Here is a 14,108-nt window from a genome sequence, read left to right on the forward strand (position 1 = left end):
CGGATTAGCATTCCAGCTCGTTGCAAGATGTCGGTATCGACGGTATAGTGTCGACTGAGTAACACCCGCTCGGTGTCAATATGTGGTTGTAATCGGTACATTTCTGGCCGCGGATGTTGTTCCTACAGATGTAGCGACCTGTCATCTGTTCGCAGTCGTTTCTAACGGAGCCGAAGAGCGAGCAGCCAAACGACCATCCTGGATATTCCTCACTGATTTTCGGTAAGCCTCAGTAACCAGGCATGCCAGTGGCATTCAGGTTTACACTCGCATTGTCCGGTCTCTGTGCAGGTGTTAGAAACACTGTCTAACCTGTTGTAGTTGCACAAATTCGGGCAACCTGCGCTGTTTGGTCCGCGGACTGCCGTTTTGCCGCCCAAGCAGCAGCCGTACCACAAGTCCGAACACTTCACGACTTGCGTTTCTTGCGCTTTCCTGCAGCATCGAACTAATCGCGTCGTCTGGTGGCAATAGCAGTTGCTCGGGCAGTCTCGTCTTTCTCCGACCTTTCCATCGGCATCCACCAACGGGGTATCACCGTTGTACGGTTTCATTTCCACTACTGAGTGCTGCCACAGTATCATTCATCGCAATCACCACATAATTTTGTTCGGAAAGTGTGGATCATTGTTTGTTTGGTTCAAAAATCAATCCCAAAATACTCTTTTGCGTGGTATGTCAGATGGTAATAAATGTCAGATGGTAATGGTGTCAATTCGACATACTGAAGATGATATAATGACGTCTGTCGGCTACAAATCTTCCACATCACTGTGGGTGAAATTCGTAATTCACAACTACCTTCGGACACTTGTTGATGGATTGAAATGTTGCAGTATGTTGATGGTTCTTCTTTCATTTCGCAACGGTGCAAAAACTCCTTCAATTCGGGATTCCACAATAACTGACCCAGTTCGCTTGAATCTTTGAAATGTTAAAGAAAATACTTTTTTATCTGGAAATCGCACAGCGTATTTATGATGAGCAGTGTTAACATTTCCAACAATTAGCTAGTGAACAAAATATTCTCTTATATTTAAAAATAAATGATGTTTATTCAGTTTCACCACATTTTTTACAAATTATAGGATTCTTGATTGTACATTTCTCATATACGTGTTTTTCACATTTCAGGCAGATTGTTAGTCTTTGCAGAATCTTATCTGGCAATTCTTTCGGTCACATGAATCTGTAGTTAGATTTGTGATTATTTTTGCTGATACTTCTTTTTCTAATTGTTGCCTCGAAATATCTTCGCTTGTTGTTTCTTTATATAAAATCCAAGCATTTATCCCGGCTAGATCTAAGATATTGAAAAATACTTGCAAAGGCCATCTCTGTGATTTAGCTATTACGCTGTATTTTCCGGCCATTTGGTTGGTTACTACACCGAATTTTGTAGAATTTTATTGTTTTCGATATACGATCATCACTTTTTTTCAATTTCAACAAATGAATTCATTGAATTAAATAGCAGTATCTTTATATTAGGTTTAGCTTTGTAAATTGTCAGAGTACAATTATTTGATCTGTATAATGTTGTTGAGAAACAATTCATATTGTCTTTTGTCTGTGTCACCAATTTTGGTTGCTCCATTTCATTTTTTTTTGTTTTTGTTTTTGTTTTTTTTTTTTTTTTTGCTAAAAAGTTTTGTTGCCAGTGACACGCTTGTAAAAAATTTGAGAACCGAAAGTCCTCTCCTTTCATCTTTTCCTGAATATGGGAAGCCGTTTACTATATATTTGCTATTGACATTGGAAGCTAACCAGAATTTTATATCAAATTTGTCTGGTTTATACACTATGTAAATCTTCACCTTGCTTTCCTTGGAAACAATTCATCTATAGATAGATATAGTCCTGATTTGTATAACAGTTTTGACTGTGTTCAATAAATTTGCGCCAGACTTCGGCAATCAAGACGAATTTATCTATAACGAATTTATTTATATTTATTTATCAGTTTGTAAGCGCTGGCTTTATTGATTTCGGTTGTCAGACCGAATGAACTTTCTGTAAAGTCATAGTATTGGAGAAAAATATTGAACTCCATTTTTTGCTCCATAATAGTGATGTCTATATTTCTAGCCTTATGTGCACCGCGTGCATACAGGAGTTCAATAAATGCATATAATTTTGCAGTCGTTAGACGCCATTTGGCTCCCAATAATCGAAATGCCTCTATTTCCATGCATTTTCTTATATGTTCGATTATATTATGATCAATAATCAAAGAAAATGCCGAACTAACTTTACCTTTCATAATATTTAGTGTACTCTGTCGGTCCTCATGTTTCCCTAAAAATATTATGAATCGATGTTCTTCCGCGATTAGACTTTTCTTTTATTTTTTGCCGAACAGTTCCGTTTGTAGCAGTTTCGGTTAGTTCTTCTCACTTTCAGAACTAATTATAAATTTTATTCTCTTTTGTTCTCTGTCCAAAATATTCTCTTCGTCGCTATCGGTGTCTGAGTCGTTGTGAAATAGATCATAATTATTTCCTTTTATATCACCTCCAATATCAGAAATTTCCTGGTTATTTTCAGAACAATCTTTGCCAATATTATTTATTTTCTCTAATAATTTGATATTTTTCGAATTCTTCGACATTTTTGGGATGAATACACAAATGATAAAATAAAAACTAAAATGTGAAAATGTAAAATATCTATACTGGGTAAGAAATGAATAAAAAAAAAAAAAAAAAATGGGAAAAAGATAAAATATAAAATTTATATTAAATTTATATTAAAATTTATATTTATATTAAATTTACCACAAAGTATTGTTATTTGTTCAATTTTTTGAAAATGGCACTTATTACATGTAATATATAGAACAATAGTAAAATAATAATAGTCTTGAAATACAAAATAATAATAGACTGTCAAATATATTTTCCTAACTCTTACGTTTTGATCCTCTCTGTTCGGGTCACAAGACTTTACTAAATGTAGCGAGAAGATGGCTGGGCATACTCTCAAATAAACAGTTTTCTTCAGCAGGTAAAATAACAGAAGACAAATTCATGCAAAGAATATAAATAGTTCAAGCGGTTAAATAACCGCTCGTTGGCTACAAATTTTTTTTCAAAAAATAAACAATAAGAAAAAAAAGTGAATATTAAAAAGTGCATAACATCGTATGCAGGATATTCTAAACGAACATTTAAAAACAATCATTTGACTACGCGTAAGTTTAGTATTAAAATAAGGATTCATAGAATTCGAATAAAAATAAATTATTCTCAACCAACGTTCAAACCACACTGAATGGACTCGTTTTTGTCCATTCTCGTGCCAGCGTCCGGTGTGAGAGTATAACCTAGTGTTATTATAGTTAAAAAAAGATAAATTCTAAGCGAATACATGTAACAACTTATTTAATAATTAATTTAAATCATTGAACTAAGTGACAATAGAAATAACTACGGATCAAAGATAGCCAACTGGCAAAGAGAGTGTCTACCACGTGGACAGAAAAAAACAGACGGACACAGTAGCTCATTTAGTGCACTAATCCTAACACTATATGTACGGGAAACCTATTAAAAATTTCTCCGCTTATAGCCTATTTTAATAGGCTTTTCAGTTGCAGTTATTTTTGTAGAGGCGATAAATGCATAAAAGTGCATTCGCATTAATCATAATTTTGCTGTGAGTGAATATTGATAGCGTTTTACGGTACATTTATGAAATTTCAAATTAATTATTTAATCCTTTAATATGAATTCAAATAATGAAAACGAAGAAGTGTGTTTGGATTCTTTGTCAGAATATTCCTGTTAGCAGTTTCAGTGATGACAGCGATGACAGCGATATTATAAGTTGACGAAAACATTATTCTGGATAATGCCACTGTATAAGATGATATTGCAACGTGTAATAATAGTTGGTCAACGATTAAGAAATCAATTACTTTTGAGGGAAACTTCGGAATAAAAGTTATGCCAAAATCGCAAGAATGTGTAGCAGATATTAGAGAGTTATTTATTAGAGAAGATTTGCTTCAGCACATGGTTAGCCAATCAAATAGATATCATTTTCAAATAGAGAAAAATCATCAAAGACAAAAACGTGGACGGACATTACAGTACCAGAAATGAAGAAATTTTTAGGCTTAATTGTTATAAAGGGACAAGTACACAAAGAGAGATTCAAAGATTATTGGTCAACTGATCCATTTATTGAGACACCAATCTTTTCAAAAGTGATGAGCAGGAACAAATTCATGCAAATATGACAATATTGACATTTTTCCAACAATTACACCCAATGCAAGCAGACTCGTAAAAATTCAGTAATAGATTGTTTCAAAAAGAAAAAAAAAAAAAAAAATTTAATGAAGTATCGACATACATACCCAGTCAAGAACTGTCACTAGATGAATATATCATTAAATAGCGAGGAAGCTTTTCAATTAAAACCTACAATTCTCAAAAAATAATAAAATGGCCTTCTTGTGAGAGAAGTCTGCGAAGCTACCAGGCTACATATGTAATTTTGAAATTTATGCTGCCGAAGAAAAGAAATTAAAAGAAACTATTATGTCTGTTATTAGCCTTACACTAATATGTGTACATTGGTCACAGGTGATACAGATCACAAATATGCTGTAAATAAACCGAACTCAACACCTTGGGCAACTCCCTTACCACGGTTCTTTTAAAGTTATCGAATGTAATTACAAAACTTTCACTATCGACATCTATGGTAAGAGGGTCCCCGTAGACAGATTTTCGCTTCATATTGGCAGACAAAAATCTTTCCACCAAGGGACCACCTCATGAACCAACGGATTGATCAACAGTCCGACCGACAAATAGCTACCACCAACCGGAAAATAAAAACACACGAGCCGGGCAGACGCGTACAGTTTCCGGATCAATTTCAAGCGGGACTTTCGTAAAAATAAAATTAGATAATCATATCAAAGTGTACTCCCCCGCGCCACACATGACAATCGGTAATGGGGTGATGTAGGGAACCCAGGCAATAAACGTTATAAACATAACGTTTATACACGAGTGATATGGCAGGCACTAGGTGACAATGCCACCACAAACAGAAAAATGAGGGGAAGGAAACGTATCTAGTCTCCCCATATACGCGTCCGTTCATGTCATTTAGATGTTTATCACGGTTGGATGGTACAGGTCATCAACAAGGTTATTTGGATCTGCACCGTGTGAATTTTTAGGCTCACATCGCCTAGTCACCCGGGAAAATACACTCATTTACACAAAGTACCAGGCATCACGACTCGAGGAAGAGAAAAGGGAAAGATAAGGAATTAAACTGAAAAAGGGAGAAGCGAGATAGCCATTGCTCTGTTTGCCACTGGCAAGCAAATGTTGTCCATCGCTAAGACATGAAGCCGGCTGGTGTGAGGAGTGCAAACCAATTCCATCGAGATCCACGCCCCACGCGAGTTGAACGGAAAGTAATCAAAAATCGACCCGGCACAGAACGTGTTAAGCATGCCGATAATGCAACTTTTTCGTATTTTCTACTTATACACTTAAGCGATTAAGTGTATGGATATAATTACTCGAGTTGAAAAATTATTGATCACAACAATGAAACTCAAAAATTCCATTTTTTGCAGAAACATTTCGTAGAAAACGTTTTTTAAAAATATTTTGAATACTGCATTTATACACGGACAAATCACATAATAGTACATAGAACGAGAGTTCTAAAAGTCAATAGATTTTTCGATCTTATCGATACTGAATTTAGAAAATATTTTATTCCGTGACATCAAATTTCAATTGACGAATCGGTAGTTTCATTACGTACAACCTGAAAATCCCCACAAAATGAGAAGTCCGGGTGTACGTATTAGCTGATTCAAATATTGATTATGTACTTGCAATTTTATCACATTATGGCAATTTAACAACAAATACGACCCGACTTGTCGGTAACATCAAGAATTGTAATATATTTATATAAAAAATTATTAGATTGAATTTTTGGCGCTCATCACATTTTTGTAGATACGTATTACTTGAGCATAAATTTAGCTCATGAATTGTTCGGATTGAAGTGTTATTTAACCGGTACCATACAATCTAATCGCAAATATGTGTCAAACAACAGAAAAACCATAACTCCAAAATAAAGTCCTAGCGTGTCGGGCAGAAAATTTATTGCTTTTGGTATGGAAAAATAAAATGTTGAGCAATTATTATACATCAGAAATGACAGAAGTAACGATAAAAGTACGCGACAGTGCTCCTGAGTATAAAAAAATACCAAAAGTAATTATTGAGTACAACAGGACTATTGAGTATCAACAGGAGTTGATAAGGCAAACGAATATTACGCATCATATCTTTTCCTAAGAAAATCCACTAAATGATGAAAGAAATTACTTTTCTGGTTAGAACTCTGTTCAGTGAAGAATTATTTATTGTATAAAAAATTCCAAAAATATAAGAGGCATCCTCTGAGCCACGTGCAATACATAAGAAATCTGATAGATGAATTGACGAGCTCATTTTGTTATACACAGATACAATATCATGGCAGGCCATCTACATCTGATATAGAAAGCGATTGAATGGAAGTTTGCACATTTTACGTAAAAACGAAGGGAGCAGAAGTATTTAGTCTGCTCCAAACGACAAAAATGCCAAAGATGAGATAGTGGATACTATTGCAACACTCTACACGGAAGCCTGGATTACATAGTGAAGATTGTTTCAAAAAATATCATACGCAGAATATGAAATATAAAAGTATAAAAAATAAAATATAATGCTCAATGTTTTATTAAAATAATAATATAATTTCATTTAAATTTATTGGTTTTATTTGTTCAACCAATTTAATATGCGGCTAGCGTGGCTTCAAATAAGTACTATGACTCTCAGCGCTATTCTAAGTGCGCAAAACTGAGTGAGCAAAACGACCAACTATATCTGCCTTTAAGCGTACCAATCCAGAAGGGGTTAAACTGAGAATTAACGCCTTGCTTGACCAATCCCAAATATTTTGTGGTCAATCAATTGACCAATTGTATAAAACTGAATGCAATGCCGTAGAAACACTAATTCATATACTTCAACAGTGCCATAGAACTCATGAGGTATGTTATTGAAAAACACAATAAAATATTCTTACATCAAGAGAGCATTGACAAAGAAATATGAAATGGCACAAGAGACTCCACTTCAAAACATCTGACGAAATTCAAATCTGATTTCGTAACCATTAGATACGTCAGCCTTGTTCATTGATACTCAGATAGTCAATGAATAAATTGCAAAGACTCCAAAAATAAAGTGCAAAAGTACAGGCCATTCAAAGGAGTTATCAAGGACAGGAACAGTATAGAGACAGTGTCACAAATATTTTTGACATTTGTCACACTCTCTTATCACGGAGTCGTCATTGGGGAGTACCAATGAATTTACAAATAAAAAAGTATTTTAATAAAAGGTGAACATTTTAAAAGGTCGGACTCAAAATTGGAACTCAAAATTTTAAGGCACTTTGAAGGAGGTGGAACTTAAGTCATCTTAGCGAAAATCCTAAAATATGGGGATTTACTACATTTTGAAGATCCAGTCGGATAGCATCTACCCAGAGGAGCAATATCGATCGCGCAAAAATTAGCTGAACGGAGAAACCGACATAAGGTCTGTGAAGTTAAACTATTTTCTCTAGCTTGCTCAGCTAATTCTGTCCTCTCATGCATCATTACTCTTTCCATTAAATTACTATTGAATTACTTTTATTTACTTTATTTACTTTAATTTACCTTATTTACTTTTATTTACTTTATTTTTCATTATTTTTATTTACTTTTATTTTGTTTTCTAATCTATTAAATCTATTATTTTCTTTTGCAATCACTGATTCTTTCTCGCAAGTGATTCTTGATATTCCAATAGACAGGAAATTTTAATTTTCTGATACACCGAAATAAGTCTTTATTCTTGTACTAATTTCTTTAATTGATTTATTTCTGAAATCTTTGAGTCTTGATTTGCTACAGATTTATTTTTTATTTTATATGTATATTTTCATATACTTAAAGTTTCATCTTATAAAATCAAATTATAATCTCAAAGTATAAAGATGCTCAGTTTGTATGTTTGATATTTATTTTCAGAGGGACTGTTTACTGAAGAAGTCAAGCTAGCACATGGTTGATGTTATTAGAATGTTGAAAGAGAAATATTCTATTTCCGCAGCAAAGAAAGCCTGGGCAATTTTTAGACTCCAAACCACAACTATTACACGAATAGCTGCTGCTTTGCTCACAGTCACAGTGGATTTGTTGCACAGAAATCTTGGCAGGGAACTAGTCAGCACAACTAATATCTTTGTAATATCAGTTGATTGGCTTTGAGCATTTATATCTTATAATATTCCTTATTCTGCTGCATACTGCTAGAAATGTGAAGGTACAATTATTATGTATAGTGACTTACCATAAGTCGATGACTGTATCAGGTTGACGTAAAGACTAAATTGGCTTTGTTGCAGTTACTTAACGGCATCTTTACAATTTGAGGTTAGTGAAGCGCATAAGTTGACACGGTGCCGAGAATGGAGAATAGTATTCTGCCTTCAAAAATTCCGGAAAGGATTAACAGATGTGATGAGCAACACGACATCGAGATACTGAAAGCACTTACATGAACGAATGACTTGTATAAGATTTCATAAAATTTGATACCCTAAAACTATGTTTTCATTGCATCGGCATTTGTCTAAATTCATTGCGTCAATTTCTACTGAGCGACTTTGCTACCACACCATGGTATATCACCATTTTCAGCATTATCAACATATTGAATACATATGTACCTATTTTGTATTTTGTGGTGCAACAAAATGTTCGATGACGATGAGATGCTACTCATTTATAATAATTGCAAAAAAAAAAAAAAATTAGGAAATACTCGAAAATACGAAGATTTTGGATGCATTACAATTTACGCAGCAAAAAAGTGATTTTATGAAAGATTTTGAACAATATTAACACATTAGCCATGGATGCCAGTAAAATTACAAAATATAGCATCCTTAATAGATCGTTTGCAAATCAAAAATTGGATATATTTGTCATTTTATTCTCTATTGTGGAAGGAGCATCAGAAGACCATCATGAACTTAATGGATCAATACTTAAACAAATGATATCATTTATATGTAGACAATTTTTATAATAGTGTAAATTTGGTTTTGATGTTATTATTAAAAAAAATAAAACTGTGGAACAATAAAAACAAATCGAGAATTATCAAACTCTTTAAAAAAAACGTGGAGAAATGTGCTACAAGATATAGAAGTGTACAAAAAATCGTAATATTTACATGATCTCAATTATTCATAATGCAAAATTAATAGATTCTAATCGACTGGAATACGCAATTTCTCATCAAAAGCTGTATAATACATTATGTTACATAATATAAACCAATATATAAGTAGCATCAATCTTATTAATTAATATCTAGCATATAATCCTATTTTCAGAAAAATTCTAAAATGGATGAAAAAATTGTTTTTTTTTTATCATCTCTATAGTGTCTTATTTAATCCATTTCGTGTTTTTCAAATGCTTAATTAACAAACAATTTCCATAACTTTATGCTCAATGTAGCTCAATCTTAGCTAGAAGAAACCTGTGATACAGCATATTCCGACATAGAAAAATACGAATTTGCAAGAATTGCAAGAAACAATAAGAATGTCGGAAGAAGATGTGTATGTTATTCATGTAGAGAGACTGCTTATATATATGTGTAAATATTGTAATTTCCTTGGTGATTGTATTCAAACATATCATACAAAGAAAAAGTATCAATGTAAATAACATGTATTGATGTGACATGAACCAAAATATACAAGAATAGAGATATATAAATATGGGTATATATAAATTATTGTAGGATAAGGACTTAGGATAAGAAAATATATTTAGTTTTTAGTTTTAGTTAAGAATTAAGAAAATAGACTATTTAGTTTGAATGCGAAAGGATATTTGAGAAAATGATAAAGATTTTGAGAAAAAGGCGAGGAAGAAAGAACTAGAGTGCGATTAGACGTAATTAAGTCGAGTAACTAGGTCAAGTGGTTTATATTTAGAAATCGAATTCGAGACGATAGAAAGAATGAATGGTTGACTAGTTTCTAATTTTTAGTAAATGGTTTAAAGAGAGATGCCTGTTTTTACGAAGGAAATGTATGAAAGAAAGCATGAAAGTTGAGAAAATGAATTAGAAGTGCAATATAGAGAATATCTTAGTGTGTTGTTATGACGTGGACTACGCGGATTCGATGTTCGTTTCAGTCCGCTTTCCTTACGAACATTTACAGGGATAAGGGTTGAATTTCGTATTGAAATTAAATTTCGAAGCTTTTATGATCAAGTGATATATTTGAATAATGGTGACGACGATTAACTGATTGCGAGATTGATTGAAAAAGAAATTGTATCACTGTGATTTGATTGTTGGCGATGTTGTACAAAAGAAATAATGTTGAATGCGTCGATCAGTTGTTTATATATGTTGTTTTTTACTTTCCTGCTTGCTCGATTTACTGCGTGTGCGATGTCGGGTCGAGTTCTGTTACTGAGATATAATAAACTGCCCACACATTATATATATGGGAAATTGCTTTCTTTAGTTGTCTTTTATTTTTGGTCACCATTCACCTCATAAGGGATATCTGCTCTTTTCGCATTCGACATTCCATATCCTTCTAGAATTTGTCTGCAATACTCGTTCTGATTCAATATTAAATAATCCTTTTCCCATTTTAGTTCCATTCCTAGGTAATTTTGCGAATTTTGATTTATACTGATCTTGAATTTCTTGTTTAGATCTTTTTTGTTTCTTGAAATTATCATGCCATCATCCACATATATAGCTAGAATTGAAATTGTTGATTTATTTACGAAAATACATGTTTGATCTTTGAAGCCTTAAGATTCTTGGACGTTATAAAATATGTAAATTTCCGGTTCCAGAAAACTGACGCTTGCTTGAGACCATAAATGGCCTTTTGCAGTTTGTAGATCTTATCTATTAGTTATGTAGGTTCTTTTTCATATGCTTCAGGAATGTTTAAATAAATTTCTTCTTCAATTTCTCCATACAGGAATGCTGCTTTTATATCAAACGTTATTATTGTTCTTTTTTCTTTAATTGCGAGTGCTAGTATTGTTCGAAGAGCATTTATGCTGACAACTGGACTATAAGTGTCATTATAATCTTGCATAAATATTTGCTCGAAACCCCTTGCTACTAATCTAGTTTTGTATCTGCTATTGTCCTTTCTTTTGAACACCCATTTAGAATTTTCTTTCCTTTTGCTTCTTCTTTATTCACCGTTTTCCAGACTTCGTTTTCTTCTAAAAATTTCTTTTTCTCTTCTATAGCGTTTCTCTAATTTTCTTGGTCGGAACTATTTAATACTTGTTCATACGTAATACCATGCAGCTAGTATATCTGTCTGGATGTTTCCTTTCTCTACTTGATTTTCTAATTGTCTGTTCTTCTGGCTCCGATGAATTTTCTTGCTTATTCGTGTTTTTTTCTCCAATATTTTTTATTTCTTCACTTACTTCTTCTTGAGTTTCCTCTTCGGTGTTCGAATTCATTGATTTTGGTTCTTTTTCGGGTTCTTCTTCAAACACATTTACTTTTGCCAGTCTCTTTTCCTTTTCTTCCTCTCGAGGGAATATTTCCAAAATTCATGTCCCTTAACATGATTATTCTTTGTTTGATTTTGTCTCATAGTCGATATTCATTTTTCGCACAACCTACAAACAGGTGCTTATTACTTCTAGGTTCAAACTTTTTAATCTGATCCAGCCTTTTTGCATATGCTTCTCTTCCGAAGTTGCTCCTGTTCTTTTGTAGGCATTGCAGTGTTAGGTGATTTGACACATGCAGATAATCTATGACAATAATTTTTTGTGTGCCCGAATGCTTGGCAACGGAAGCATTGTGGTAAGTCTCGTTTTGGCCTTAGAGGTTCAAATTTAACTATAATATTTAATAATTTATTTATATCGCATATGTTTTTGTTATTATTGTTTGATTCAAGTTCAATAGTAAAGAAAGGTCACGGCTGTTTGGAATCAAATTTTAATTTTAATATATGTTGTTAATTGCTCTAACCGATGATTATAATGTTTTAATTCTTCAATTATTTTGTTTACGTTATTTTTCGGATGCATTTCTCGGAGGTTTACTTTGTAACTTCTGTCTGTTTAGGTTGGAAGGTGTGGAAGTTTACATTTTTGCTTTTTAGAATATCTACTATTTTTTGTAAAGTTCGGGCGTTATTTAGTTGTAGTCTTATTTGATTATCCTTTAGCTGTTTTAATACAAAATTATTGCTGCCTGCTTGTTGTTCAAGTACTCTATTAGCGGATCTATGATTTGTGCTTGTATAAATATTGGATGAGGTTTAGTTGTTCTGTTATCGTAATATTACTAGGTTGATCTTCATCTATGTTTATATGAGTTAGAATGTTGTATGTGTTATTTGTAGGAATGCTTGGAGCCATGTTTCAGTTTGTGATGGTGCGTGTGTGTTTGTCAAGAGATCTGTTGCTTCTATAGTCAGGTAGATTTTCCTTCTTTTATTTGCAACTGATTTTTGTGCTGATTTAGATGACTCACTTATTACCATTTCAACATCGTTGACGATAGCATTCGGTAATTTTGCACTTGTGTATTCGTTTCCTATTTTGGAAATTTTTAACTGAATAGGCGGCATTGTTGGCTCGGTTTCCGTGCCGTTAAGATACACGGGCACGGACTCATACCACTATAGCGGCTGATTTGGATGTACTTTTATGTATTTGAAACATATCATTCACTGTGTATATGTACGAACAACTTGCTAGCGACAGCCTAACGAGGACTGATATTACATTTAACTTCTGCACTTTTTTCTCATCTAAGAAGTTTGAAAAACTGCATTAAAATCAGAATCTGGAAAATCCTGGAGACTCATGCGCTGTAACCGTCGATGATAGACAATTCTTATTAGACGATAGATAAGCCTCCATCGGCATAGGATAGCAGATAAGCTTTCATCCCGTATCTTCGCTTATGTAAAAATATGGTGTTATGGAAAGTTGTCTTAACAAAGCGTTTGATTAAGCGATTCGCATGTACCAGTTTGCCCATTATAAGATTGGGGACAATGCATAAGTTTCCACGTCGGTATTAAGAAGCGGTTAATTATGAAGAGCTTTTTCTAGAAGAAGATAATTTTCAAGAATAATTGAATTTCATTTTGCGAATCATATACATATATTGTATATACATATATATTGTACATTGCATTGTACAGCAATCACCGAACTTTTGTGTTAAAAAGACTACCACCATACTCACTTTTCATATTCCTTAAAAATTCATAATGGTTTAAGTCTCGAATAAAATTTATAATTTTAATGACTGGCGGCATGTAAAATTTGTCATTTTTTAAACTTTAAACTGGTAAAAATTTTAAAACTAAAAACTAAAAATTAGAATTAAAATTAAAGCTTAATCCACATGATATGATGTGTTTTATTTATTTATGATTTTATACTTTTTTGATTATATACTTATGATTTTTTCTATTGTGATATTCATCCAAATAGTTCGGTTATGCACAATACTTTCCACCGTTCAACAGGGAGAATCTTAAACTGGTTTCTCCAGATAGAAGCAGCCATGAGAGCGAGCAGACTCACTAGCAACTCTTTGATCACATAATTTCACGTGTACCATCCGACGTTGCCCTCTTGATAGAGGACATCATTGAAACGCCGCCAGACTCTAATAAATATGACACCTTAAAGAGCAAATTCCTGGAGCTTTTTGGTCGATCAGAGGAAACCGAAGTTTACCCGCTCCTTACAACCTGCAGGATGGGCGACGGAAAGTCGTCGCACTTCTTGCAACGTATGAGGAGTATGGTCGAGAAGAACGTGCCGGATCCAGTCTTAAAGGCTGTTTTCTTGGAACAAGTTTCACAATTTTTATATGATGTTTTGGCGGTCAACCCAGACACAGATTTAACAATCCTTTTATATTTTAATCAAATGGTCTACATCATAAAAAAAAAGCAGCTCA

General features: G+C 33.3%; 1 long non-coding RNA gene across 1 annotated transcript; it reads left to right on the plus strand.

Annotated features, from left to right (window-relative positions):
• Positions 1-6,803: 6,803 nt before the first annotated feature.
• LOC122534692 lies at positions 6,804-10,625 on the plus strand. Its single transcript, XR_006307970.1, has 3 exons — positions 6,804-7,649; positions 8,126-8,420; positions 8,503-10,625. It is a non-coding gene; the product is annotated as an uncharacterized LOC122534692 (long non-coding RNA).
• Positions 10,626-14,108: the final 3,483 nt, after the last annotated feature.

Source organism: Frieseomelitta varia, unplaced genomic scaffold (assembly GCF_011392965.1).
Source record: "Frieseomelitta varia isolate USP_RPSP 00005682 unplaced genomic scaffold, Fvar_1.2 scaffold_627, whole genome shotgun sequence".
Taxonomy (NCBI): domain Eukaryota; kingdom Metazoa; phylum Arthropoda; class Insecta; order Hymenoptera; family Apidae; genus Frieseomelitta; species Frieseomelitta varia.